The following is an 8,570-nucleotide window of genomic DNA, read 5'->3' as shown; positions in this document are numbered from 1 at the left end:
TCACGACTCCATGTAGTGCCTCCTTGAATCTATTTAGTCGTCCTTTCGTGATTGGTCCATCCAGAAACTCTAAAGGATTCCATGCTTTCCTTGGAGATTGACCATCCGTGATCGCATCATCCTCCCCTTCTTGAAAATGATTTGTCCTCAAATCAAGTTAATCACCTACATCAAACAATGAAAGATCACTAACATTACAAGTAGAAATGATGTTATACTCACATGAAAGATCGAGTTTGTAGGCGTTGTCATTGATGCTTTCAAGGACTTAGAATGGTTCATCACCCCTAGGTAATAGCTTCGGACGTCGCTGCTCGGGGAACCTTTCCTTCAGCAGGTGTATCCACACCCAATCACCCTTCTCAAACACCACTTTTTTTTTTCTCCTTGTTGGCTTGCTTGGTGTATTGCTCATTTTTCTTCTCAATATTGGCCTTGACATTTTCATGCAATCTCCTAACAAATTCAACCTTTTTTTTTATAATCCATGTTTAACCTTTCACTCACAGGTAAAGACATCAAATCCAACGGAGTCAAAGGATTAAAACTATATACAATTTCAAATGGCGAATAATTTATATTAGAATGCACGCTATGGTTATAAGCAAACTCCACAAATGGTAAACATTCATCCCAATTCTTGAAGTTCTTTTTAAGAATAGTACATAATAAAGTTCCTAACGTACTGTTAACAATCTCAGTTTGTCCATCAGTTTGAGGATGACAAGTCGTAGAAAAGAATAATTTAGTGCCAAATTTAGCCCTCAATTTTTCCAAAAGTAACTCAAAAACTTAACATCACGGTCAGAAACAATAGTTTTAGGCATACTATGCAACCTAACGACTTCCCTAAAGAACGAATCTGCAATGTTAGATGCATCATCAGTTTTGTGACAAGCAATAAAATGCATCATTTTCAAAAATCTATCTACAACAACAAATATTGAATCTCTCTCCTTCTTTGTCCTTGGCAAGACCAAACAAAATCCATAGAAATATCAACCCAAGGTTCACTAGGGACTGGGAGTGGCGTATACAATCCATGTGGTTGTGTTCTAGACTTAGCTTGCTTACAAGTTATGCACTTATCACACACTCGTTCAACGTCACGCTTTATACGTGGCCAATAGAAATGTTCATGTAAAGCATTAAAAGTTTCTGCCACACCAAAGTGCCCATCAAGTCACCCCCCTGAGCCTCCCTAACAAGTAATTCACGAATTGATGATTTAGGAATGCACAACATATCTTCTCTAAATAAAAAAAAAACCATGATGAAAATAAATTTGTCATGTGGACCATGCATAAATGTTTCTAACACACTTTTAAAATCCTCATCTAGCACATATAACTACTTGACATGTTCAAAACCCAAAATTTTATATTCCAATGTAGATAATAGTATGCATCTTCGTGATAGTGCGTCGGCCACTATGTTTTCCTTACCTTGATTGTATTTGATCATGTATGGGAATGTCTCCACGAACGCCACCCACTTAGCATGCCTCTTGTTCAACTTATATTGCCCCTTGAGATTCTTTAAGGATTCATGATCCGTATGAATCACAAACTTCGTAGGCCTCAAGTAGTGCTGCCACGTTTCAAGAATCCTCACAAGCGCATATAGCTCCTTGTCATATTTTGGTTTAATCAGTGCTGCCCCATCGAACTTATCGCTAAAGTACGCCACCGTCCGTCCTCCTTGCATCAAAACTCCACCAATAACTACACCTGAAGTATTACATTCAATTTCAAAAGTATTAGCAAAGTCAGGAAATACAAGTAAAGGAACATTAATTAACTTTTGCTTAATAATATTAAAAGACTTCTCTTGCTCCTCGCCCCAATGGAATGTGACGTTTTTCTTTATAACCGCCGACATCGGTGCCGCTAGTGTGCTAAAATCTTCTACAAACCTCCTATAGAAGCTTGCAAGACCATGAAAGCTTCGGACTTGACCAACGGTATTAGACGTTGGCCAATCTCAAATAGAACTTAACTTGTCTTCATCCACTTGTATGCTCTGTGAGCTTACCACTAAACCAAAAAAGACAAGTTTGTTTGTACAAAAATCACATTTCTTAATATTAGCATATTAATGTTCAACTCTTATTGTGATTAGTACAAGCCTTAAGTGATTAACATGCTCATACAAATTTTGCACGCAAGACTTGATTCATTAACATCATAAAGGTGCTAGGAGCATTACCAAAATACATGACAATCCACTCATATAACCCGTATTTGATTTTAAATGCAGTTTTTCATTTATCACCTTCTCTCATCCTAATTTGGTGATAACCACTCTTCAAATCAATTTTGCTAAAGGCATATGTACCATGCAATTCATCTAACATATAATCTAGTCTAGGTATGGAATGTCTATACTTAATTGTTATGTAATTGATTTCTGTACAATCCACACACATACGCCATGAGCATCTTTCTTAGGCACTAACAAAACAGGTACAACATAAGGAGACATAGACTCACGCACAAAACCTCTATCTAACAACTCACTTACATGCCGTTGAAGCTCCTTAGTCTCCTCCGTATTGCTCCTATTAGCCGGACAATTTGACAATGCACTCCCAGGAACAAAATCGATTTTGTGCTCGATTCGCCCTCAATGGTGATAATCCTTGATGTAGCTCCACTGGTAATACATCTTCAAATTCCTACAAAAGTGAAACAACAATGCTCGGAAGGGACCCGGCTAAATCACTTGTGTTAAAGAGAATCTCCTTGTAAAGAATCAACACAAGTGAATTATGTGTGTGCTACAGTTGCTTCAACTCACTCTTTGGCCATATATGTTTTCTTTTTGGCATCTTTCCTCTCATTTTATTTCCTCTCCTTTTTCTTTTGTGTGGCCGTCTCACTCTTTTGATCACTCTATTTTTCAATCATTTCATTTTTTCTCTCAAATTTCATCTCACTTTTTCCTCACTTTTTTTGGCCTCATCCCTCTTTTTTTTTCCAATTGGTCCTCCAGCACTTGCTTTGGGGACAATGGACCATGCGTCACTCGCCTATCACATTGTCACAGCCTTCCCAACAAGATATGACACGCATGCATTGGCATCACATAACACAATACCTCATCAACTTACTTCTCAATCAAAAAAGAAACCAACACTTGCTTGTTCACCTTCACTTTCGCACAATCATTCAACCATTGAAGCTTATATGATTGAGGGTACTTTAACATAGGCAAATCCAATTTTTATATCATCTCCCTACTAGCCACATTAGTGCAAATTCTCCCATCTATGATAAGATTGCAAACCTTTTCGTTTACAAAACACCTAGTATGGAATAAATTCTCCCTTTGGTTCGTCTCCTCCTCCTTGACTTGGGCACTCGTGATCCGCCGAGTCACTATACAACCGCCTCATATCCCTCATCAAGATCCTCTGACACAGGAATCTCATCATCATCACCCTCACTTTGAGACTCAGATTAACCATATCCATTCAATATCATTACCCTCTTATTAGGACACTGGCTAGCAATACGACCAACCCATTGACACCTAAAATATTTAATATCCCTAGAACGAATAAGAGGAATTTAGATTTACCTTGCACTCCTTGTTTAGGTGTCTCTTGCTTGGTCTCAGTCTTGGGCTTGGTCATCACCTTATTCTCTTCACGTCTCACCACATTTTGTCTCAGTCTTAGGCTTGGTCATCACCTTATTCTCTTCACGTCTCACCACATTTTGTCGCCAAGAAGACCCCTCGCCTCTTGAGTTGTTGCTCTACCTTTATGGCCATGTGCACCATCTCATCTAGATCCAAGTAGTGTCTAAGATTCACTTGGTCTTAAATCTCCCTGTTCAAATGACTCCGAAAACGTGCCATCGTCGCCTCACTATCGTCCTCTATATTTACCCTAATCATGACTACTTCCAACTCTTTATAGTAGTACTCCACACTCTTTATTCCTTGTCTCAAAGTTCCTCTTAAACATTTCTCTATAGTAATGACTGGGCACAAACCTCTTACTCATGACCCTCTTCATCTCATCCAAAGTTTCAATGGGTCTCTCATTATATCTCCTCCCAGTGGTCACTAGTTTATCCCACCAAATGAGAGTGTAGTCTAGAAATTCAACCACCGTCAACCTAATATTTTTTTTTTCGGAGTAGTGGTGACTTTCAAACACAAAATCTACCCTCTTTTCCCACTCTAACTATGCATCAGGGTCAGATTTCCCATGGAACGATGAAATATTCATCTTAATACTATTTATGGTACCATCTTCCCTATTCCCATCATCGTAGCTACCCCGAACGGCTTCACTTCTTCCTCTACCAAACCATCTTTCTCGTCCGTTCCTACCCCAATTCTCGTTTTGACTCTCCTCGTCTCCCCCCAAATTATATTCCTCCTCGCCTTCTCCTCTACCCAAATCTTTAGGCTTATACTTACTCCCACTCGCAATAACTTCAAGCTTATCCAACCGCTCATGTAATGGCTCCAACTGGGTCCTCGTCATCTTACTAAAATGACTGAACAACGCCTCCATTTAAACCTTAGACAAACCTTGGTTCGAACTATCTCCTACCTCCCACTCCATTTTCCTTTCGGAAGTTGTACAGCAAGAAAACATTAGTAGAAAACAAAATATCCCTCACCCGAATACTCACAGTCACTGCAAAAAAAAATGCACTCGTCTCTCTTTTCTTTTTTGTTTCATCCTCTCCTCACTTCAAATACTCATCGGTCACTCCAAAAAAAAGTTCACTCGCACTCAAGTAATTTCAATCGAATTCGAGAGTTCTCTCAAAGGTGCTCAAGCCTTGTATTTGTATAAATCAAAGAATCAAGTTCAACTCGTGAACAATTGTGATGGACTTACTTGGACTGCGTAGACAATAAATTTGAATTTTTTTTTACCGTGAGTGACACTTGAATATGACTCAAAAAAGAGAATGGAACAAAATACCAAAACAAATTTGTAGCAAATTTTCGGATTTTTTTGTATTTTTTTTCTCTCTCTTGCACAAGATGGAATTGTGCACTCGAAAATCCCTAGAAAAAATAACACAAAATTTCGAGAATCACATATTCACGAAAAGACTGAGAACGATAGAACGACGCAGATCTAAAAAACATACGAAAGGATAATTTTAGATCTGAAAATTTAAGAACAAGATACTTACTTAAATTCAATGAGCCAAAGCTCTGATACCAAATGATATGAATCCTCTTATGCAAGAAAGCAAACACGATTAAATTCGAATCGCGTCCTCAATTCAATAACGAACAATGATAGTTGTTGTGTGTCCTGACCTTTTGAATCAAGTATTGCGCGATCTTCACCCCTAAACTACGTGGTTTAGTAATAAACGATTACAAAAAACAACCGACATTCAAACGAACCTTCAAAAAACTCGTCTTTGACAATCCATGTAAGAAAACGCCACAAAGTAAAACTTTGATAAGTTAGATTTTGAAAAACAAAGCAAAAGCCTTGAAAGAGTTGAGAGAAAACTCAAACTATTGAATAAACTCAATGATGATTCTCAATTGTCTTCAGAAATTCATGCAAAATATGTTTACATACTCAAAAAGATATCAAATCTAGTTATCAAAATAATTAGGACTCTAAACTAGGAAACAAGGATTTTTCTCGCAGCTTGGCATGCTCGAACGGTAGGATTTGACTGCTCGAGCGCCGAGGGTTCTAGAAAGTTGGCGCTCAGGCAATAAGATTTGACCGATCGGGCACTAGGTGTTCTAGAAATCTTCATCTTGGACAGTAAGTGAGGCACTCGAGCGGCAAGATTTGGTCGGTCGGGCGCCGAGGCTTCTGGACTCCTCATCATTTATCACTTGAATAATTTTCCTATGACTCCCAAACTTACTCCCATGCATCACGAACCCTTCGGCACTTTGCACCTTGCTTGTAAGCCCTTTTTGATTACTCACGACTCCATGTGGTGCCTCCTTGAATCTCTTTAGTCATCCTCTCGTGATTGGTCCATTCGACAATTCTAAAGGATCCCATGCTTTCCTTGGAGCTTGACCATCCATGATCACATCACATACGCATCCACAGTTCTTGTTGGAGACCAACCATCTAAAACACGTAGAAATGATCTTTCTTTGATGGATTTGATGTAAACCCTCATCTTGACTTTCCAAAAAGCATAATTGGATCCATCCAAAATTGGTGGTCTAAAAGCAGTGTTGATAGATAACATGTCGATTTTACTTTTACATGTTTAAACATAAATACCCATAATCCCACTTAGTAAATGTCAAGTGTCGCTCTTGATTCCAATTGAAAGAATTGTTTAACATAAAAGTACAAAAATATTACGATTATGTGTATCGGATTTAGGTGTGGTATGCAAGTGTCATAACACATATTCACAACATGTAGCGAATTATAATAATTAAATACACAAATAAACTTTAATTAATAAAATAAGACATAATAAATCATGTACAAGTATAAATACTTGTGAGGTGTCTTAGGATAAAACGGTTCACTAGAAAACTTGACAATTTACAAAAATCAAAACTAGTAAACAAATAAAAGCTAACTCCCTTAACAAGTGAGGGGAAAAAGTGCATCCAAACATATATTTCAAAACATAAAATCAAAATTACGGATGCAACAAACGTGAAGCTGAAGGTCTCGAATAAACGACACACACTAATCAAAACAATGATTAGATGTTGTGGTTGAACGTTCTCAATACTTCAATACGCCTTGACTTGAACTCTTTATTAATTCACTAACGTAATTATTTGCTTCTCCTGCAGCGTTTCACTTCTCTCCTTCAACTTCAAAAGCCACACGCGATCCGCATCAATGATCTCTTATGTTTATGGTTCCCTGTCGTCTTCCTTAGCACCAAATGAAAGGAAGATAAGCTATACTCAATCGAGAAGGGCGAACGAAGCCCATAGCGAAATTTCATTAGGAAATAATTTTTTTTAATAATAGTATAATAAATCTAGATATCTTATAATAGATATCAATATTCTAGATAATCTTATCATAGATATCAATATTTTATAAAATCTTATTAGTTTAAAAAGACAAAACTCTAAATTTTAAAATCACAATAATATCAACAACAAAAATTAATCAAGGAAAAAATATTTTTTCCATAGTCTTTTTTTTTTTGAAAGTAAAACAAATCCATTACTTCATAATATCTTGATTTACAATACTAAGTAACCAAGCTGATATATTACCAGAATACCAAACAACAAAAGAAGAAACTACAGAAGCTTCACGAGCTAACCGTTGAGCAGCTCTGTTCGTGAAATAAACTCTAACAAGACCTTGTTCTTGACACAAATTAATCAACTCACGCCATAATTGAAACACACGGGGACCATTGCATTGTTGAAAGAGTTCTTTGTGATCCTCCCAAATGTCTGGGACAGAATCCGCAAAAGAATGCTAGCAGAGATTTCTTTCCAAGCGGAATACATGCAAAATCCAAGAAATGACGATATTGTTGTTGCGAGCCCGAAAGCTCTTCCGATACCATATTACATATGAGAATTGAAAAATGAATGAATATTTACAAAGAATTCTATTTATAAGCTATACATTTTGGTTAACCGCCTTTTAATTTATTGTGCGTATATTTAATACTAGCTGATATTAAATTAAACCTACTATAATGTGTGTTTGTTATGCATATTCCACATTACTAGACATGGTTTTGTTTTTTCTATAGATATAATCTAGAGTATGTCTCTTGTGAGACGATCTCACGAATCTTTATCTGTGAGACGAGTCAACCCTACCGATATTCACGATAAAAAAGTAATACTCTTAGAAAAAAAGTAATATTTTTTCATGGATAACCCAAATAAGAGATCCGTCTCACAAAATAAGACCCGTGAGACCGTCTCACACAAATTTTTGCCTATAATCTAACCTTGTAAATCTTTTTGCTTATTTCTAGAATATCTCTTCACGGTATTAATATCTTTATTTTATTGCAAATGATTAAATAATAATACATGGACTTGGTCAATAAGAAAAAGCTAGTTTTGGTGGACATGCATGATGAATATCGTGGGAAAATTTATATCAACTTCAGTAAATGGGATCATATATCTTTCCATGATGACCCAAAACTGCCAACTTCACAAACACACGTTCACCATTTGCTAATATTATTTGATCGAGATTGGCCGGATCTCAAGAGATAATCATGTAATTATCCAAAGAAAATTCCAAAATTAGTATTTTCACGAGACTTTAGAACGCCTGCACCACCGCTCTGTAGATCTCATAGGTCCCATTCCGAACCGTATCCCCTGCTGTTTTCCACCCTCGTCACCCTACAGAATCCCAGCAGAAGCTTAATTCAACTTCACCTTCAGCCGCCGCCCATCCTTCCTTTTCCGGCCGCCGTTTAGCCGCTCGTAGTCTTTCCTCCTCAGGTTGATAATATACTAATTTAATACTATTTATTTTGAAAAATATGAACTGTAGATTACTATATCATAATAATTAATATATCTATACTATCTTATTAAGTTTGAGACGCTTTAAATAACTAATTTTTGATATCATGGTATGTTTT

Source organism: Primulina eburnea, unplaced genomic scaffold (assembly GCF_022965805.1).
Source record: "Primulina eburnea isolate SZY01 unplaced genomic scaffold, ASM2296580v1 ctg564_ERROPOS167911, whole genome shotgun sequence".
Lineage (NCBI taxonomy): Eukaryota > Viridiplantae > Streptophyta > Magnoliopsida > Lamiales > Gesneriaceae > Primulina > Primulina eburnea.
The sequence above is the reverse complement of the archived record's forward strand: the minus strand, read 5'-3'. Positions refer to the sequence as shown.